This window comes from Spea bombifrons, chromosome 4, assembly GCF_027358695.1.
Source record: "Spea bombifrons isolate aSpeBom1 chromosome 4, aSpeBom1.2.pri, whole genome shotgun sequence".
NCBI lineage: Eukaryota > Metazoa > Chordata > Amphibia > Anura > Pelobatidae > Spea > Spea bombifrons.
Window position 1 is genome coordinate 42,608,902 of NC_071090.1, and position 23,316 is coordinate 42,632,217.

Genomic DNA, 23,316 nt, shown 5'->3' on the forward strand with positions numbered 1-23,316 from the left:
ATTATGGTAAAATATTATTATACATTATGTTTTCTTGTATGTTTAGAATAATTTGTATTGTTTTTAAAACAATTTTATAAGGTGTTTCCTTCTACTATGCAACAATAAGGAAGCATATTTTAAAAAAAAAAGAGAAATGGGAAGGGGCCGTTGTCTACAATTATAGGTGCAGATGCTTACATGTAATTTAGTAGTATATTTTTTCATCGAAAGGGTAGTGGATAAGGCAAAACACACAAAGACAAAACGACTATGAAAGGTTTAAGGTCTCACATCAGGTCAGAAAAATTAAATTGACCCAATGGCTTCTATCTGCAGTCATGTTCTATGTTTCTGCGGGAAATGAATTTAGAACTAAGAGAAATGCTAGGACAAGAGGTTGTAGTAAAAATAGTTAGAGGCTTTGAGATAATCTATTTTTTTTGGCCTGTCCTTCTCATTACTTAGTGCCAAAGGTTGAAAATTAAGGTTAGATCCAATTCTGGGATACTATTTCATCTTTGAAGGACAGACTTGGTACTGTGAAATGCATTGTGACAAATGTGTTTGAGTTTTGCTCAAAATGTTTTTTTACCCTTTTTATTTCTGCTAAACTATGCTATGCGTATTTCAAACACTCTCAAAGGATAACCAAATGACATTGACAGAAATAGACTAAATAGGTTACTGGAGAACTGCTTAATGCAAAAATGTCAATATAAACACTATTAGATGTACCAGGTTTATGCATGTATGCTTATTGGTGTAATATATAAGTATTATGTCACACTATATTTAAACATGTATGTATGTGTATGTGTTCACAAACTCCTGTTTTTTACAGGCGTGATCTTGAACACTAAAATAAATAATGTAACTGAACCTGGGCAGAACACTCACTGTAGATACCCTTCAGAGGAGCTCTTTACATGTGTTGATCAGAAACATGTGAAATGTATTTGTCCTACACAACAAACAACAGACACTGCAACCCCAGGTTACAGAAACTTCTTATAAGGAACGTCATAATAATATAATAATAAAATATCGGACACGTCAACATCAAGCCCAAAGCTAGAGTCAAATCTCAAAATAATATTTTACATCAAGAGACACCAAAGAATGTTAGATTACCCAAGACAACTGAGAACAGTGTGCATTGACTGATTATGTTACAAAATTGTATGGTGATTTAGGAAGCTGTTTCAGCAGTCTCCATTCAGGAACCCAAAATCTAGGATGAAGTTAAATATGCAGAGTCAGGGATCAGGACCCATCAACACAGCCTTCAGGGGTGTCAAGATTTGGTGTTATGTCAGTGACAGTGGCATATGAAAACTAAAAAAAGTCTCTGCAACTTGAGTAGACCTGTTAACTCAAACTTTAGTGAACATATCACCAAGACTAGTTAATCAAGTGTCTAATTAATAGAAAACCTATGAAAATGTAGGGATACTACAAGTAGAGTACCATCTGACATTTGTAGCCACATTTAACCCAATCTATTGAATCCTTGGATAGACATCTATCTTACTATAGAAAAGTGCCATTATAGATGCCTGGAAAAATATTGTACTGTTACAAGGATTTCCTTGTCTCCTGACAGCTTCACTGCAAACATTATTTTAAAGAGGTTATTAAAGGGAGAGTAACTTATCTAGAAATAAGAGGAAAATGTACCTGTTTACATTTCAGTAGTGGCAATTACTTCCATAGTGTATAAAGTAATGTTTACTAGGCTTGTGTATTAAGATTCGTTCAGGGGAGGACTGACCCATCGGGCACTCGGGCACAGTTTGGGGGCACTGCAAGGGTCAGGTTGAGGTCTGCAGGAGCAGGGCAGGTTAGGGGAAGATCACTGAAATATCAAAACACTTCTTGTACTTAATGCTCAATAACGTGCAGAAAAAAGCAAAAAAACATAAAAACATTGGGTATTTCTAAACTCAGGACAAATAGTAGAATATATTTAGTAGGTTTTTTCATTAGCTTTTTTGGATGAGTAAAAGATTTTTTGGGTAAAAGTCAGAAAATGTGGGGGGGTTAACATTTTTCATCATATTTTATTATTTTTTTTATGGGAAATTAGATAATATGATCAAAACAATGGTATCTGAAGAAAGCCCTTCTTGTCCTGAAAAAAACAACATATAATTTGTGTGGGTTCACTAAATGAGTGAGGAGAAAATTACATCTAAACATGAACACCGCAAAAGTGTTAAAACAGCTTCGGTCCCAATGGTACAAAAGGTAAAACACAGCCTGGTCCTTAAGGGGTTAATAGATAAATTAAGAATACATGTGAACTCAAATGACTCCAATATTTAGCTATTGTGACAATTGAAACAAATTCCTCCAATGCCACAGAAGCAACCATACAGATTTTGCAGTATGTACTTCCTACAGCCCCTGCCTTGGTGTCTAGTGGGGGAGAGTAGAAGATATGTGCTGAGGTTAAAAAGTTATTTTTTTAATGCATTTTATACATAGAATCACAAAAGCACTCCCAGTTGCAATACCCACTTCATTAGCAGTGTTTATATAATCTGAGAATATGTCAACTCTAGAGTTTTTACAGTTTATAAAAACATTTCTGAAAAACTCGTGACAATTACTTGTACATAATGTCTGGTCTCATTGAAGCACAAAAAATACTTCCAGCCCTGAGGGTCTTTTCAATCTACCATGACCATTGTTGGCAAAATATTTACTGACCTTTTCTGTAACATTTCAGCTTGTTGCTTAAGGCCTTGAATATATTCACTTGTAATCATAATCATTTCCCATTGAGTAAGCAGTGAACTGTTTCTCTTTATATAAATTTCATACTATTGGGTATTTTTATGATAACAATAGATTATGTTATGTTAGTGTCATCGAGTGACAAGGAAGAGAAAATGTAATAAAACATCACTGTGTTAGTCAAGCGTGAATTCATCTGTAGTTATACTACTAGCACAGATACTGGCTAAGCCTGCCATAACTAAGATAAAATGTCACAGAAATGCAGACGCAGGCTAGCCCAAGGGGGGACAAGTGCACCTGGGCCAGTACTAGTTCAACAAACAGAGCCAAATTGGGACTGGCGTGCTCATGGAGGTGGGTCTCAGGGTAATCACGTAAAGCAATGTTACGTGACCCAGTAGCAGTGGTGTGGCAGATCTAGAGCCGGCCTTAGGCGTTGTGGCGCCCTGTGCGGACTACTCCTCTGGCGGCCCCCCTCACTACCCCCCCTTTTTGCCCCTTCAAACTACCCGCCTTCTCTATCCCTTCAAACTACCCCCCTCAAACTATCCCTCCCCTCTGCCCCTTCAAACTACCCCCCTCTGCCCCATCAAACTACCCCCTCTGCCCCTTCAAACTACCCCCCTGCCCCTTCAAACTTCAGACCAGGTTCCATGCAAGATAACTTTGTGTTAGAGTGAATGTGTCTGTTAACTGTGTAAGTCTTTGTGTAAGAGTGTTTGTTATTGTTTGTGTGTGTTATGGTGGGGCACATTTCATTACATGCCCTCAGGCCAGAAGGTGCCAGCCCTCCTCTGAATAAATACCATACCAGAGACAGAAAAGCTGGTTTGCTACTAATTTTCTGAAATGCACATATTTACATATGAAGACGTCCTTGACCTCTATGACAGAGAAACATTCAATGTATATTTATTTTCTATCCATATTAATTAACAATTACATTTTGGGTGTCTTTGAAAAGTGGTCTTATATCGATAGCAACCAATGGCATGATTTATTCAAAAGTACAATTCTACCGGGTTTTCAAAATGTACTCTTAGCATCTGTTCACAACAATGTTTCATGAAGATCGGCAGCAAATATTGTTGTTGAAAAAACATACAAAAATCTACCATTGACTAAACTATGTATAACATGTATATATAATTAATATATGGTTTTGCTTTGGTAACACTCGATTTTAACATATTTAACATACTTTATCTAATCCTTGACTTAAACATTTAGCTTCTATCAGTAGCTTCTGTTGATTGCAACAAATGTAATAATTTGCCCCAAATGAAGTTCTAAACTGTTTAAGACAAACTCACGATTCAGTTGAGAGATTTTGTGACCAGACCTATTAGTAGAGGATAATAAAATGGGCAGAGGTTTTCACTCGTTATTAACTACTAAGAGTATATTCCTAGAAATTAAAGGGAGGGATGGTTGTAACTAGATCATAGAATCAATAGTTGACAGAAATGTCTGTTATATCAAACAGGCAAAAGAAGATAATATGATTTCTATAAATAATAGGTAAGGGGCAAAATATCTGTGTAAAAACCATCACTGTCCCTGACAAGGCATGTGTAAGTAGTTGGTAAGTAGTTGGTACACACAGGGCATTTAATAAAATGTCCACCACAGAGCCTAACACAAGATAATCCAGAAATGAAGGTAAATATGTAGATATATAAACATCGACAGACAGTAGAATTTTGTCTTGGTGATAACCCAAATACATACAATCATTTGTGAGAAATACTATACTAGCAGACAGTGGGTAATGTTAAATAATATGTAAACTAGAGTTAAGGGACCAAAACACAAAAAAATTGCAATTACTATCATTGAAGTCTATTGAAAAACAGTATTTTAACTGCCAAGCTGCTCACTACAAAAATAAAAAATGTGCCCTTACATACCCTTGCAAACAACTCACATATTAATGTAACTGGAGTTCAGTTTGGCCAGTTGAGGTAATCCTTAACCTGACTGACCGCTTGACTTTGTATAGACCCAAGAATTTGTATTTTAAGTTAACATTATTATTTACATTTATATTTCAGTTATATGTACATCCAGTGAGATTCAGCATGTAACAACATTTTTTAAACACCAATGACGTGATTAAGGAAAAACATACTAGAGGAGCGTTTGGGAAAGAAAAGCATGACTGATTGGTGCATGTACATAACCTCGATTTTTTTTTTCACTTAGCAATCCAGTTTAGCAACCTTCCTAGCCAGTAAGAGTTTTCTGTGTAAGAAAAAATCAAGAGAATCATTTTTTTAGTGTTTTTTTAAGTGTCCATGGAAAATAAGCTACTTGCAAATATTCTTATTTTAAAATGAGTTTTAATCTAATAAAAATGTTTTCACTACATACCTTTTAAGTATTTTGCATAAAACAAATAAATGTCTGGCAGCTGGCCCTTTATCATGTTAAATTATCATACATATGATTGAGATCTGAAAAAATACCTAATTTATATTTCATAAAGCATTTTGCCTATTGATTTCCACTGAGAGCTTCATTGGGCGGAAAACAACATATTTCATTTTTCATTCAGTTTATTGTTGCTTTTTTTCACAATGCTGCTGCATTCATTATAAATGGTAATGTTGGAAAGATGAATTTTACAGAGCAGCCATCTTTTAAAACTTCAAAGTTAATTTTAATGTTATTTGTTTTCCTTTCTGATAGCGGTGCCAGTGTGTATTGTTACATAGGTACAGTCCATTCCCAGTGAAAAAGTTGAAATAGCTTGGAGGACTAAGCATTTTCTGCAGCTATTTTTAGATCTGTACTGAGAAGAAAAACCTCTCTTTGCTTGTTTAACTGGTATGTTTTATTCACAAACAGGTTGTGCCCAGAGCCTCATCTTCACAAAATATTGAAAAAAATTGAATGCACTTATATATATACACACACCGATCAACCATAACATTATGACCACCTGCCTAATATTGAGTAGGTCCCCCTTTTCCCGCCAAAACAGGCCTGGACTCCACCAGACTTCTGAAGGTGTGCTGTGGTATCTGGCCCCAAGACGTTAGCAGCAGATCCTTTATGTCATGTCAGTTGCAAGGTGGGACCTCAATGGATGCATCCTGATGCCATGTGTTCTCCAGGTAAGCTATGCACACGCACTCAACCATCCACATGATGTAAAAGAAAACATGATTCATCAGACCAGGCCATCTTCTTCCATTGATCCATGGTCCATTTGTAATGCTCACATACCCACTGGATTTGACCACACAGGCCATCAACTTTGAGGATGAAATGTTTACTTTGTGCCTAATATATCCCACCCACTGATAGGTGTCATGATAACAAGATTATAAGTGTTATTTACTTCATCTATCAGTGGTCATAATGTTATAGCTGATCGGTGTACTGACGCAATTTTCATCATTTTGGTTCTGTATGCCACCACAATGGATTTGAAATGAAACAACCAAGATGCAATTGAAGTGCAGATTTTTAGCTTTAATTCAATGGGTTGAACAAAAATATTGTATAAAACGTTTATGAACTGCAACCATTTTCATACATGGTCCCCTTATTTCAGGGGCTTAAATGTAATTGGACAAATCAACACGTTGTAAAATGTTTATTCTTAATACTTTGTCGAGAATCCCTTGCAGACAATGATTGCTTGAAGTCTGAAACGCCTGGGCATCACAAAATGTGATGCTTTGCCAGGCCTTTACTGCATCTGTCTTCAATTGCTGTTTGTACTTTCTGCCTTAAATTTTGTCTTCAGCAAGTGAAATGCATGTTTGAATGGGTTGAGATCAGGTGATTGACTCCTTTGAATAACATGACTTAGTACTTGGCGGCAAAACTTTGTTGGCAATCACAGACATTGATCAGGTCAGACATTTCTTGTAGTTGGCCACCAGGTTTGCACACATCTCAAGAGGGATTTTGTCCCACTCTTCTTTGCAGATCCTCTCCAAAACATTAAGGATTCGAGGCTTAAAGAGAAGTGGGGGTGCATGTTGACATTTGAAAATTATGTTAGCATTTCCTTGCAGAATAGAGAGAAAATATCTCAAAACAATAATTTTTCTTGATAAAAATCACTGACTGCTTTAAGGATTTTGAGTCTTAGTTCTTCAATTGCCCGAACCTCTGATGATTTACTCTAAATGATCCTGAAAGGGAACAACAATCCACCCACAGCTATATTTAATTATTTTAAATCATCTCTTCCACAAGGAAATAAAATAGACATAACATAAGCAATTGTAAACAAACAGCTACAGTTATAGCCTTCGTAAATTGTACTTGATCTTGGAAAGTAGCTGTCAAGTTAGTTTGTTTTTCTTCTCTTGCTTCCAGCTGCTTACACATAGACACTGTTTTTTTCTTTTAACTTCTTTTGTATGTTAGGTTATAGGCAGGCACTTTGCTTGGTACATCAAGGAGCTCAAAATCCCTCTTATCCTCAACAAAGAGCAATTTTGCTCTAAGATATCTAAGATATCAATTTTAAACTCAGTGCCTAAATTTAGATCATCATATGTTATGGATGCAAGATGTGTCTAGATTAGTTTTGAAAGATCTAGACACCACCTCCAGTTATCTATGACTATTTTAGAATCATCAAGACTGGGGATCAAATATGAATTTAGATTTAAATAGACAGTTCAAATGGACATTGTCTACTGTTACATTCTTTGTTTTAACTGACCAGCTACCAGAGCTTACCCAATGACTCTTGAACTATAAGTCTAGTAAAAATGTCCATGTTTGTATGTGATATGGCTTTGTTCCTCAGCAGCCTAACACCCATGGAAGCCGTCTAGTTTTGGTCTAGTCGATAGGTCTTCCTTCTATTCATTACAAGTAAGTACTTGTTCAACAAAAATGAATACTCACACTCACTCTCTCACTTTTTCTCATACTCTTTCATGCTCTCTGTCAATATATCCCTACCTTTTCCAACAACTGCTTCCTTGGTCTTGTCTCCTTTATGGCAGCTCTACTTCTTGCCTAGCCTCTTCTTGGTCTTCTTTCTTGGTCCTCTTCTCCCTGCTATCCACTCCTTCAACCTAGCCTCCTTTCCACAACAGCACAGAGCCTAGATGCACGCCACAGGAACAACCTCACACTTGATTGGAGAAATGCTTCTCTTTCTCTGTGGATCCATCTGCATTATTCTGGCTTCTTGGAGTACTTCTGCAAAAGAGCAGAGCTATGGCACTCCCCTCTGGGATAACCTCTTCCCATTCATCCAATCGGGGTAGAGGGTGTGCACGCCTTGATAATGCTGAGAGAGCATGAGAGAGCGTGAGAGAGAGCGTGAGCGAGTGTGAGAGAGTATTAATTTTTGTTGAACTATTACTTTCATGTAATGAATAGAAGGGAAAGCCAATACAGAAAAACCAGTGGCAAGAAAAAAGTGAACCTGCAGAAAAAAACGAAAAAAATCCCTTTGAATTGTGTCTGAGCCAAAATGGCAGGAACCAAAATCCATTTTCCAAAAATGCATACTTCCTTTTTCTGCAAATGTATTTCAGAAATGTTCCAATAGGAATACATTCTATGTGTTGTGTTTGTTTTTAGGAAATATAACACATGGCATTCACTTCCCAACAAGAAGTGGATTTATTTGATTTTAGATCACAGTTTCCAAATTCAGATACATGACTGAAGTCATTTTGACACTTGGAAGTATATCAAATGTAAATCACATGCAAAGCACTTATAAATTGATGTTTTAAAGGGATAATAATATACCCTTTTATGTCTAATTTCCATCTTGCTTATTTTTAGCCTAAATGATGTAAATTTCCAGTTACTTCATGGATAATTTACAGTGCAATGCACATGTACGTGATGCCAACTTAAGATAATTTCCATTTTCTGTTAAATGAAGCTATGTAGTTTTCAAATGAAGCAGAATTAAATCAAGAGAGGTTAATTGGCCTGTAGTATTATAAATATCATATTTTATTGGCACAGAGGTTTTTATGTTAACGTGACTAGATCGCCTACAAATGTGATGTGATATGCATGCATTGTAAATAACTTGACTATGGTGATACTTGTTTATTGCATGAGCTTACGAGCAAGAAAATAACAGAAAAAGGAAACTACAGTGTTTTTGAGCTCTGATTTGAGACAGCATGTAGCAGATATCAGCCACTTTGTGAAAGGGGAGAAAGTTATAGTAAGATATTGTCCTTTTCGCAATCATGGTGCTCAATGAAAACATGGGAAATGCTTTGTCTAAGTGGTGCTTAAACCAGAGACTAGGGTCTAAACTATTTGGCTTAAATTATATAAAAAAGGACATGGACTAAGAATTACAAATTTTTTGGCCGTGACTTTTCTATGGTTAGCTTACATTTTCTGGTATTTTCTAAAAAGAAATATCACCATCACAGGCTTTTTGCTTCCTTCCTCCATTACACTCTCGTATTGTCTTTCTTTCTTCCTTTCTCCATTATGCTTTCTTTCTTTCTTTCTTTTTTTGTTTCTTGTTTCATAATTACTGAATAACATTTAAGCTTATGTCACTCTACATCTTTTTCTATGTTGGGCTATAAACATATCACCTTTGACTAAAGACTCCATCTTCTATTGGACCAATAGCTATACCCATTTTCCTGTTTTTTTTCTCTTTGTCTTACTTATCCACATTTGGCAATTCAAACATCTTTTTTTTCTTTTTTTTTTTAAAGCATTCAATTAATATAATGTGTTTTTGACAAGCCTTTCCAACTGAAATCAGTATATGTGCAAACTGTATAATATTCTTTTTTTTTTACTCTGAGTAAAATAAAAAAATACTATCCTCAGGCTTGCTATTGTTTTATTTATATCCTTTGGCAAAATATTTCCATAGAAACTTTGCAAACATCACCACAGTCTCTTGAGAATATAGCAAAGCACACTACATCAACAATTTCTAAAACATGACGTCCATAATTGCTAATAGTTAGCTTTGGATTTAAAATTTTATAAAGCATAACTCTACAAAAATGAAATTATTTGCAGCTTTCTCTGTGAAATTGCCTCAGGACAAATGTTTTTAATTTCCGTCATCATTTATTTTCATGTTTGTTCATGATTCTGCGTGAGTTAACACAAAAGATCACACTTTTAACAGTAACTCCCACGGAAATGATTTTACCCAGCACCTGGGACTCCTAAAGTGGGTTGAATTTGGATAGTCCAAAATTCCCAAATTGTGTTTTATATGTTTGAAGCCTTTTGTCACTTTCCTACTAACCCTAAACTTACTAAAACCTAAGGAACAATACCTCAGTGGAAACTTTTATCTGTATACTAAAGAATATAGACTATTCATGCCAGCTACGATACATGCCATGCTAGGACCACACACCTTGCAAAGTTTTTTAAACATTGAATTTTAAAACAATTTTGGAAATAAAAGATATATAATTTAGTCCGGTCAGTAATGGCAAAGACAACAAATGTTAAGTCTTGCCTGTGTAGGAATTTAATGTAAACAATATTTAATTTAAACTTATCCTGTCTAATGAAATCAGTATGGTAATGTATTCACTTCCACAACACAACAGATATAAAAGTTACAATGGGAAACCTCATACTATAAAAGCGAACATCACACAGCTGGTACAGGAAACAGGATATGAAATGATTGAACAAAGCTGCAAGATGATTATTTGTTGCTAGCTGACTATAATCACCAACTAAAATACAATTGATTCCAGCTGTGTGATTAGATAAGAGTTCATGTTTGATCTTTAGGTCCCAAGCCTGTATTCATTCACTATATTTAACCTGTCAATAAACCAGTCAATTAGCTTCTTTGTTTGCAACAATGTCATTCATTACTTTTTTTTGCAATATTAATCAGAATGTGGGAGATCCAACAGATGGAATTAAGGAAATTGTAATGTTTCTCAATCTGTATCTGCCTACCATCGATAACTAATCGATAATTAATTATTGGAAGGTTACTTTATTAATATCTTCAGTACTATATTAGTACCAGAAATTTGCTAGGACTGCACACATGTAGTATGAGTGTCATAATCATTATATCATATGTCATAAAGTATGATCTCTTTTATCATTTTCATATTTACAGAACAGAACCTGTTTTTAACGTGAATATTTTTTGCATCCTTCATTAGTTTGTAAAGAAAAACCTAAACCAGGAGGTCGAGAAACTTATCCGTGTCATATAATATGCATAGACTGCATTACAGTTGTTATTACATTATTTCATACAGATTATTGCAATATGAAAGCTATGGCTTATGGTTGAAGCCCCAGTCTATCATGTACCACCAAAAGAAATGTATTTATTTTGAATAAAAAAGTGTACTGTAACACAATACAATTTTATATATTTATGGACAGCTCTGTTACCAGTTTAATTTAAAACTTTACAAATAAAACCATATTCACAAATCTTCAGTAAGACATTTAAAGGTTATTAGAATTAAAAATTAAACATGTTTGTTTTAAAATTCCTTTATTACCATAAAATGTTTTCAGTTTTATTCCAAAGTTAGAAAACAGCAATAGGTTTGCTAATAAATTGTTACTGTTTATTTCATATTTGTTTCTAATATTAGTAGAAGATTTTATGAAGAGCTGTTGGCATTCATCCGATGCATCAACAATAATTTAAGGCAAATTATTTTACATTTAGATATTCCTAGTATGAAGGGTCATGTCAGATTGTATACAAATTGTTTATTAATTGCATTGATCAAAGTAGCCACATTCACTGCACATACAAATGCTGATTTGAAATGTTATATGACTTTCTCAATAATTCATTAGAATATCTTATTGGAATGTATACTTTAAGACACATAAGCCTTATTTTATTGCTGATTTTAACGTTCCTATTCCAGAATTATAAATTTGACTATTGTCTTTTTTATTTAATCACAAATAATATGTATGTAATACATAATCACATTTTCTTTTCTGAGAGGGTACCTTAAAAGGTTATTTTATAGTATTTTTTCAGAAAGGAATGCTCTCCTAATACACTCAAACTGCATTCTGAAAGATTCCATCCATTATCCCCACCTTCAAGATCCCCATGTTTCACCCTTGCTACAATAAAAACTCCCCTCAAGCAGCCCCTGTTCTTCTTTTCCATACTCTCTTAACTACCTGATCCTCCATTTCCAATAACTCTACATTAGAGAAATGTCTATACATTATCATTATAATTACCTTTTATTTATTAAGCGTCAACAAATTACGCAGTGCTACACAATTTAAATTTGGCAGCTATGACATATATAACATACAGACACAACATGAATACATTGAAAACACAAGTTCTGCACATTTATTCATGGAACACAGGGGAGGACGGGAGAGGCTACAGCAAAATGCTCATACCCTGTGTCTATGCTCCACAACAGGCCAATAATGGGGTCAATTAGCAAAACATAGACCAGACTGCATGACAAAAAAGCTCTTATTGCCTTGGAATAGAAAGTGTAAGTAATTCAGAAAAAAAATCCTAAACGTGCATCTTCCCACACAAGGCCTGCAAAATGTGAGAGTTGATGCAGAAGATCCTATGAATGCAGGCACAATTTAACTTTCTTTTCAATAAGGAAGAAGTTTTGACATTTTGCCCAGCAATAATTTTGATGTTCGTAATATGTGATGACATGAGATATTTCAAGCAAAGTTCAATAAGCGAAAACTGTCAGCATCCAGCAGCTTTCACAGGTGTCCGTATTCCTGTGGGAGTTTCCTGGAAAAGGGGTGACATCAGAGTGTTTCCTGAACAAATTCTGAATTTTTGCCCAGTTATACTTGTAATCTGTAAAATACACGTAGAAGGAAGCCTAAAACAAACAAAAAAACAAACATATGGAATAAATTGGGTAGTAAAACCACCAATTTAAATGATATAAGAAAAAGACTGAATTAATAGGAATGGCACTGGTATCCATTAGGCTTTTGAAAATACACTGAAGTTAATATATCCATATATTTCATTAAGTCGGTATAGAACAGATTTGTGCATTTAGATTCGTACAATCTTAATTTAAAAAAGAAATTACCACTAATGTCAATTTGTATGGATGTCCAAACAAAACAAAGGACAGAGCTCAGAAATTTTCCATGCATTTCATTGTGTTTTTTTTCCTACTCTCACACTTACGCTCTTTCACACTTAATCACGTTCTCTCAGACTTTCATTCAAAATCTCTCAGGGTTTCTCTATCTTCTCCCCCAACTGCTTCCATGCCCTTTCCAGTGACTCTGCTCTTTTTCTTGTCTCTTCTTGTTGTTCTGACTTCTTTCTTTGTCTATTTATCCCCATATCTTATTTCTTCATTTGCTTCTCCATGAACCTGGCGTCCTAGGGCGCTTCCACAAAAGGAACAGGAGAGAGGCTGTTTTCATGAGTCCACCCTTTTGCAGAAGAACTCCGAGAGACCAGAATAATGAAAATGAATTTGCAGAGAAAGAGAGGTGCAGAAATGCTTCTCTTTCTCAGTAAATCCGTCATCATTATTCTTTTTTCTCAGTAAATCCCTCCAAATTTTGTCTGAACTGAAAGAGCAGAAAACAAAATTTGATGTCCAAAAATGAATGGACCAAAACCAAAATAAAAAAAATAATCTGAATTGTTTTTGGTCCATTTGCACTACTCTAGTATAGTACCCCTATTAACAACTAATCATTATCTCAAGATAATTTCTTTCTCGAAACCAAACTCCTCAAATCATGTACTTATGGACCTTGCTTTTTGCACAGGTCATGCTGGAACAGAAAAAGACCTCCCACCAAACTGGTGCCACAAAGTGCATACAATTGTCTAAAATGTTTTTGTGTTTGTATGCTGAACCATTAACATCACACTTTAGGCACTATGCATTCTGGTAGGTAGCTTTCTCCTGGCATCCGCCAAACTTAGATTCATCCATCAGACCCCTATAAAGTGATGCGCATACCTGGGAAAGTTTTGGGTCCAGATACCTGCAGCCCCCCTTGCAGGATGTGGACAGAAAGTCCTGCTGATGTTTAAGGGTGAAATGTGTGGGAAGTGGGGCATGTCAGAATGCTGCTCCACAACCTGGGTTTCCATGACTATGCAGGTACACACTATCCAAAGGTCTCTATGCCCAAATGGGAGAGGTGTAAACCACCTGGGCTTCTCCTGTAGTTTTTGGGGAAAAACTCGGAGAGTTCCCAGGTATGGTGATGTGTGATTCAGCACTCCATAGAACACATTTCTACTGCTCCAGTGGTGGTGTGCTTTACACCTCTCGCATTGCGCATAGTGCAGCCTCAGCAGCCTAGCTCTGAGAGTGTGTGCAGTCTACCGCTTTGTGACTTGAGTTGTTGCTTCTAGACATTTCTACTTCACAATAATGACACCTACAGCGGACTGGGTCAGATCTAACAAAGCATAAATTTAATGAACTGACTTGGGGCAAAGGTGGCTTCCTATGTTTGTCTATGAAAAATGGCTGCCTATGCGCTATATTTTGTACACCTGTTAGCAATGAGCATGGCTGAAACACTTAACTCAATAATTAGGATGGGTATCCGCATACTTTAGGTCTTATACTACATCTCTGTTTCATGTATAGTTCAGTGTTGTTTAACCAGTGAATTCAATCATTCTTTGAATTCTTACTGGAAAATGTCTGGACAGATCACTTGACAGACTGAGCAGCTGTTTGGAAAGCAGAGTCTTCACTTAACATTTACCTAATAATTCACACAAACATATTATTTTGTGTAGATTTAAAGCATATTTTAGGGTTATTGGGAAACCACAATGAAAACCATATAATAATTCTGGCTTTTATATGCATAATACAAAAGTGTTTTCAGTCCACCTGTTTCCCATAGAGAAATGCATAACCACTAAATGGCTGTGTCCTGGGACCTCTTTTGGCTACTTGTATGCCTTAAAGTAAATAAAAAAAGTAATCTGAGAAGAGATGTTTCATTGAAGTGAAAACCTTAATTTAAAATCATTCCTCTTGATATTTTTTTAAGAAACGTACATTATGTACAACGTTTTTTTTTTTATAACTAACATTCAGATGTTGGTTTATTTTTCTTTTCTTCTTAATTTCACTAAAGTGTTATATACAACTGGAAAATATTAAGGTTATACGTGTATAAGTAAAATGCCTGATGCCTGAGGAAAAAAAACTATGTTATATTTGAGAGTAAAGGTTAAAGTGCAAGGGTTGCTCTTCTTCACCAGTTTGACCTTGCTGCTCATGTATTTTGTGACAACACACGTGCACTGGTGTCCTGGAATGGGAATTGTCTATTGTACTATGCCTAAAATAAATATGAGTTATACTTGAATCAGAATCACTCTTTTTCCCCTATATTTTAAGCTTAAGTGGCTGTCTGTTAGTAACTCCAATTGTCATTCTGATAATATTAACTATGGATAATACACTAAGAGTAAAGATTATGCACATCAGGTTATTGTACATAAGGTTGTTTATTGTTAATTAACACTTAATCCTTTCATGACACAGGACGTACTATTACATTGTCTAAAACACTGGACGTAATAATACATCCTGTGCACCAGAAGAGATAGCCTGGGGTCACTGGCTTCCTGCTAACTGGACTGTGAGCGCAGGTTACAATAGTGTTCCTGACATCGCTAGAAACAATATGAAATGTAAAAAGGTTCCCCATAGGGTCTATCCAGACCCCCCTGAAACCTCTGATGAGCAATATAGCCCTGCATCAATGGGGCTAAAATTGAAAAGAGGAATAAATAGTGTATCTCCCTTTTCAAAAAAAAACAAGAAAATAATGAAATAAAAAGATTTTAAAAATAGCGTCAAAATCTAAAAAAAAGAAAATTAAAAAATAATTAATAGACTCCAGTGATTTTACATCCAGTTCCAAGAGACATCACTGGTCTTTAAATATCTCAAAGGGATCTCCAGTAAAAAAAAAGTGTAAAAGGTCAGTAATAACAATGATAATAAAAAAAGGAAAACAAATGTAAACTCATTTGTAAATGAGTAGAAATAGGTGCCCAAACACATAGTGCCAACTACAACTTTACATTAAAAAAATATTTTGCCCCTGATTCAAAGTTTCAAAAATAATATAGTTTGTGAGGGAGCATTTTGCTCCCCTAAAAGATATAAAAACCTATCTATGTTGGGTATTATTACACTCAAGGCAATGTTGTTGAACACCAGGGGATTTTTTTATCAGTAGTGCTTAATTTGCGAAATAAATTTAGCTTTTTTCCTTTTTTTTTCTTTCATTTAATGAATCTGTCCTGGGGGGGGCTGTATATTGTTCGTAAGTGTACATGGAAAATGAGTAACCAAGGATATGCTAGAAACGGCACAAAATGTTCTGTTTCTGTCTCTTAAAACATTTCTTTTGTTTTTACATACAATAGATTTTAGATATAGAGAGTAAAAAGTATCCAAAATATACAGATTTGCCAAGTGTAACTGGTATGCAAAAAAATACTAATAAAATTAATAAATGACTTTTAAGGGTAAATTAGTATATGAATATATTTGTATAAACATAACATTGTACAAAAGGTTGTTTCTGTAAAGAAGATTTTGCACATGAGACCCTGCCCTGCCCCTTTCATCTCAAACCATGGGTTAAATCCAGACCTCTGCCTCTAGGAAGATGGCAGGTGTGAATGCATGTTCTCAATACCTGTGCATGTGTGTACATCACAGGTCGCACATGTGCAGCTGATACGTGCAACGCACAACACAGGATTCTGTGACGTGAACACATACAATATATTCATGATAAACATAAAAAGTGCTTGTCTGTTTTAAATGTAAATCTACATGCAGGGGGGAGTGAAAGTTATACTGAAGAAACATCACAGAAATTCCGTATAATTCTGTAAGATGAATTGTTCCATATGCCTGGTCTGCATTTACCTTTGAGTAATACTAGGGGTTTAATCAATACCAATGTACACCCTGGCATCTGTGATAAATGTTTTCCCTTTCGGGATAATGTTTGATTTAAAATTATTATATTTGAAGAGAACACATTGTAAAAGAGGTTTAATATTCCCTTCTCTGTTCCTATGATACACGCTGGTGGCACTGTCGGTTATTGTTGATGAATTAACCATAAAATTCATGACATCTGAAATGAGAACAAAAGGCAGCAACATACCCCTTGATAATAGTGTTTTTCCCATAAAATTCAATTTATAGTATCATGTAACCCAAAACCAGTTGACTTTAAGGAAATCCTTAATTTGCATTAAATTCATGCAGATGCAAAGGATCTTTTAAATGTTTTATTCCCATAACATCATGAATGGAAACATTTCTTGAAGTACTTTGTTGTAACACAAACATTAGTTTCTTTTATTATAAAAAGGCATGTTTTAAATTGTACAGATTGTTTTTATTATTATTTTAATTTCGATCTGGCTTTAAGTATCATCCATGTCCAACTGAAATGACCAACCCTCTTAGTCTAATATGCGTATTTCATTTTTCACAGGAATAAAAATTTGATGGTATGGATTTATTTGTTGTTGAGGAAGTAGCTCAAGTATTCTTTTTATTTTCGTCTGCATTACTACACAGGATGATCATCAATGATGCATTCTGGTCAAGGTTGACTAGGTCTAGGGTGGCAGGTCCAAGGGGAACAGCAGCCCCTCTCCTCCATAACAGGAAGCCAATTAACTTCTTGGGTGATCAGGCACACTGTTTAATGTGAAGGTTAAAAGAGAGATCAGTAGCCAAAGATAAACATGGCACTGGCATATAATCTGGAATAGTATGTGTGTTTAATAAATTGTTTATTCTTAAATATTTTGCTTTTCTTAACATATATCTTACCATGGGATATATTTTGTTATGTTTATATACCACTGTATAATTGTTTGCACCTTTGTGTACCACACACAAATTACTGAGAGACCGACTGACTAAATTCCTAACAGACAACACTTTATAATTTGCACTATATGATGTCATAATCTCAAGAGCATGTCCTGTGGCCTTACAAGAAATAACTTACTTGTGGCCTTACAAGAAAGACATTTCCATAAGTTACCCAGCAGTGCAGTTCTGATTAAAGGCAAATCTCCTCTCAGTGAGAACTAATAAACCTTGATTTAAAGGGAATAACGTTTAAAAACAGGTTAAAAAATGTAGGCAAAAAAAAAATATTATCCAATGTGTTATTTTTATTTTTTAAATTCACTTAATCCTCTCATCCTACAGAAGTGAGAATGAAGGGAGGGAAGATACACAGGAAGTACCTCTCTATATGGCTGATTTACTTTAACCTACTCCACCCCAATGGACAGAGATGGGGAGGGGTGTAGGTGGATTATATTTATTATTGTTTATTGTTTTATATAGTGCCCTCAGATTCTGAAGCGCTGTAAAAAGGGTAGACAGGACATAACATATTAAGATGACATACAGAAACAACAGGTGAGGAGGGCCCTGCTCAAACAAGCTTAAATTATATAGCCCTTTTGGGTAGTTTTAAGGTTTTAGCCTCTCCAATAGGTTTGTTTAACCCCATCTTACAGTTAATAGGATGGATATAAGGGAGATATAGGTAAATGTATACCCTCCCAAGGGTTAATATTTGATTACATCTTACACCACCACAAATGGAGTGAGTGTGTGATCATTGACCCTCTTTTTTCTTGTGGTTATAGAGATGCCAAATATACATTACTGATAAGGCCTGTTGGTTCCCTCATGCAGAAGAAAATGTCCTCATATTTTAAACATTTTTGGGACTTTAACAAGGACTTACATACCATACCACAAGAATTATTGGATAAGCTGGTTTGATATATACAACATTTGCATTTTGGTGATCCTACATGTGAGCTCGCTATAAAATGGTAGTTCAAGGTACTTTTTGCTTTTTGTGCTTAGGGAATTATCAAATTCACTTCACTGATAAAGCCAAAGGAGGCTAAGGAACTTTGCCTTGTATTCTGGACATAGACAAGAGTAAAAACATTTAAGAAGCCTCAAAGTGAGAAGTTTCCATATTAATCTTTGTCCAGGTGTGCTGATCTTCAGACATTGAAAACCAGTATTACAACATGGCCTGCCTTTGCACAACAATTGTAGAAATCGTCTGCAGTGGAATGTGATATATTATACTGGCAGTTGTTGCCAGTTGTCAGAAGTAAATGTACGCAGAGAGTGCTTAGTGTAGGTTACCCATGTTATGATAATAGGGGATGGACCTAGAGACTTCCACTCCCAAAAGAAAATCACTCATAAGGTTGACATAAACTTGCTGTATCCCTTTTCAGAAGAGAAATGTCTAGAATATTGAATTAGATGTGGATCAGGATATTTTTCTTCTGCAAATTGCACAAAAGCGTTTTGTTATTTTTTATTCCTAAAGCAGCATCCTATTCAACAGTACCACACAATTGTTAACAGACCTACTATTAGTTGTGGGCATTACCTTTCTATGGCATACTTAGTGTGCCATTATGTTAACTCCTGCCCAAGCAGACCACTTTGCCCATGATCTTTGTTCATACAACCGGAGTCTATTCACTGGAATCAAGGTGTAGAGCAATGCTAGTTATCAATCACCATATGGGCCATACTTACTTGTAATGTTAACAGAAATGTTATTGCAAAACAATAAAAGGCTGGATCATTTTTGGATCATGATGTATATATTCAGGACTGGCAATGGACTGTGTTTCACCCAGATCTCCAGATGAAACACTGTTTATCTTGGGCTTTGTGCAAGTGTCTTCAATCTCTGGGTGGGGTACTGCCCACTCTGGCCCACTCTGTTCCACCCACTTCCCAGCCATACAGAATGAGGGAAGGAACGCTCCATGCAGCCAGCCTTGGGTATTTCCTGGATATATATTGGAGGGGTTAAGTATCTAACATTTGAGGATCACCCTTAAATGTTCAAGCAGCTAGAAAGTGATGATGTTCATGCCTTTTACATTGCTCACCCTGATTGGCAACAGAATCACTAACCACTAATTTTATTCATTGTCAGTCTCCATTAAGCTCTGGAGTCGTATTAACCTTTCCACATTAGGCAGAACAATAAGCAAATCAGAAGACCAAATTGAAACAAAAAGTTTAGGTAGTATGTCAGCTAAGGATAATACTTGAAAGATGCATATGAGTTAGTATATGTTGGATAGCAAGTTAAGAAATACTTTTCTAACTATTTTCAAGCTGCTTGTGTATATAGTTGAATCCGTTTGTTTCTTCTAGCCAACATCAATTTTTGATTTACATAGTTCTACTAATTTGCACATTCTAGAATAGACCCTCAGTCCTAATTCTCACCCCTATGTGACATATATTTTCTGTTTTCTTTTTGCTGAAGTATTAATATCCAGATTGCATCTGTTTTCTTTCATTTTTTTTCTGCTGCATGTGTATGCTGCCAATTTGCTTGAGCAGCATGTTTTGAATTTATCTAACATGGGAGTATTTGGGGCCATGAGCTGTGGAAGTGTGGGATCATAATATCAAAAAAGTTGCAAGCTGCTTTTCAAAAAAAAACAAAAAGAAAAGAAAAACACGCAACAGGCATAATAAGAATATCGAACTTTGCATCACTGAAAAAGCTACTAGGCATATCTCTCTAAAACTAAGATATATCTTTAACAACAATCTGATCCCTCTGATGGTAGACAAGGAGCAGGACACAGAAACTATGTTTACTGCTGTGAATGATCTGCTTACTATTGGTTATCTTTCAGCTCACGCTTATACACCAATGTAAGAAAAGCACAACCTTACATAGAGAGAAAGGCACTGTGGAATAACAACAAAACAGGAGAAATGACATCCACTTGAGATAAAGTTCTCCATATAGTCACATACTTGACTATTTGTGTCACTGTAGTACTGATAGAAATAAAACAATGTAAATAATATTAAATACAAAATAGATGAATTACCTTATTCTGACCCTGTCTTGTTTCTTTACACGCTGGAAACACTTAATTTGATTTGCAGACAAAATTCCTCTGGGATAAAAAGATTGACTAAACGGAGAAAATTAATGGGATTTTATTTAACAATCGCAAAAAAGCAGCTGGAAACCTTTTATACATCTCATTGATATTCATGTATGTACTGATCCAGCTGCAACTAGAATCCAAACTATCACAAAGAAGAGTTTTTTTCCAGATACCAAAGGAATAGGTATTGCTTTTGTAGTCATTAAAATGGAAGATACATTGCAGAAAAGCCTGCCTGGAAAAGAAATTGGATTTTTCAGTCAATTTCCACTATTTCAAAAGAACAAAAGTATGTTCACAAGATGTGACTACAAAACTGAAATATTTAAGTGAATTGTGTAGGATTATTAACTATGAAAATATGTTTCTTTTTTTTTGTACACAAATACAAACATCTTATTGCGAAATCTGACATGCATTTCTATATGGCAATTTTCCATTTTTTGTTCTGCTTTTAATTTTCATCTCACATGCCAAAATGTGAGCTTGTGAGATGAAACATTTCACAAACCTCCCCATGTATTATAAAACAGCCAACTCCATTATTAAATCAGCGAGTTGACAAAACATTTCAATAACTTAATTATGCATTCTGTAGGGCAACTTATCAAGCATTTACATACAAATCATATTTATTTATAAAATACCCTTAAGTGCCCTAAACAGTGTGAACAATGTGCAACATTTCTACTTCTGTTGATGTGATTGTATTTCCTGTCTTAGGGAAAGTGCTACATTGCATTTCAAATGTAACTGAATAATTCTGAATAAGTTGTAAGTTTCAACATCTAATATTATAATATAAATAACTTCAAACTGCAAAATAACCCTTGAGAAAATACAACTTCAGAGAATTTATTTTTTTTATCTTATAATGAATATTATATTTTTTAATTGAAAATAATTATCGGTGCCTTTTATCTACTTCAACTAGGATGCAATTTTTTTTGCTATGTATTGATGTCAACATCACAGACATTTTTATGTAATTATTTTATAACTCCAAAGACAAGAAAACAAGGAAAAGTAAAACATCAAAGGCAAAGTCACATTAATTTAAATAAAGTATTTGTACACCTCAGCCGTGAAGTGCTTATTGTCTTTCAGCATCAGTAGTTTTAGTTAAGGTACATATTGATGGTATAACTTTAATCAAGGGTACTGGTACTGAAATGCATTTTATTGTTATTTTTTTTAGAAAGATTTAATTATGTATGTTAAACTAAATAAAGGAAAAACAATGCAACAAAATACATTTTATATTATTTTCTGTTCATATGTAATGTACAACAGACAAGATGGTGTTTAAGGGAGGGTAGCGTCACACCATCGGGATCGCCAGGCAGCGTGTCCTTAGCTGGCGACAGCCTAAAGCACGGTCCCATTGGGCATATACTGCTGGGGGTGCGTCTGTGATGCGCAACGGGGGGCGCGACTGTGCCTCACAAAAAGGGGCAGGGCAGATCATGAACCAGATGAAAAAATTTGGAGGTGTGTGGTCTTACTTTACTGTGTTTGCTGTGTGTGTGATTTCTGATATTTAGTTTTTGACCTTTGGCTTGCCTGACTACCATTCTGCCTTACAAATCTGGTTGTCCTGACCTGTGCACCATACCTTGAAATTAATCTCTAGCTTTGAGTGGCCACATGCAGAGGCCTTGGTAGGTGAAACAGCAGTACAGAAAAATCCAAGATAAGAAGGTCAATTATGAAGGATCTGAAAAAATAACCCAGCAAATATGAATCCACAAGAAACTCATGGCCAGAGGCAAGCCAGGTTCACAACAGAGAATCCACAGAAAGGCAAGGTCAGAGTCAAGCCAGGTCAGCAACAAGGAATCCACAAGAAATAAACACAGATAACAAGGAAACAGGCTAAATGTTGGGAGCAGCAGGTTTATTTAGGCAGCTCTCTAGTGGGTAATGGGTAATATCGCACAGGTACAATGGCAGGTGAGTCTAGGGAGCTGTAGATCAAGTAGCTATTGGCTGATTCAGTTTACATAGTAAATTTATACTTGGTTTGCCACTCCTGCCATTGGGGTGCATAATAGTATGTATCTGTGGGTATTGTGGTTGTGTGGACCTTAAATAATTATGAAAATCTCCTCTTCGGAAAAAATGCCATTTGCAAAAGGTAGTAAACTAGATTTTGAGTCTGACCATTTCTGGATATGCTCTTAAACCATGCTTTGTCCATTTTCTCCCTAAACCCTGCCTACCTTTTGTTTTATTTTTTAGAGCATTAAAGGAGATCACCAGTGATCTTCATGCTTGGGGGACCTAGAACATAAATCAAGTCCTGCTTATATGGCAGAATGCTGTGGAACCCTCTACAGTAGTACACAAGCATATAATTACAGCAGGGCAGGCCGTCGCATAAGTAGAAAATTACAGGGTAAGAGGGTTATTTTTACTATTCTTAAAACCAGCTTATTCAGACATCTTTGTTTAAGTTGTTGTACTATCGTCTATTAATAGACATTTGATATTAGTTTATTTTGTTATTTTGATCCAGCACACTTGGTCAGTCTAGCATTAAATTTATGGGATATTTAAGAAAATTCAATTTGTCAGGTATAGTTTGTAATAGAAGCATTGAAATTCTTAATCCCTGA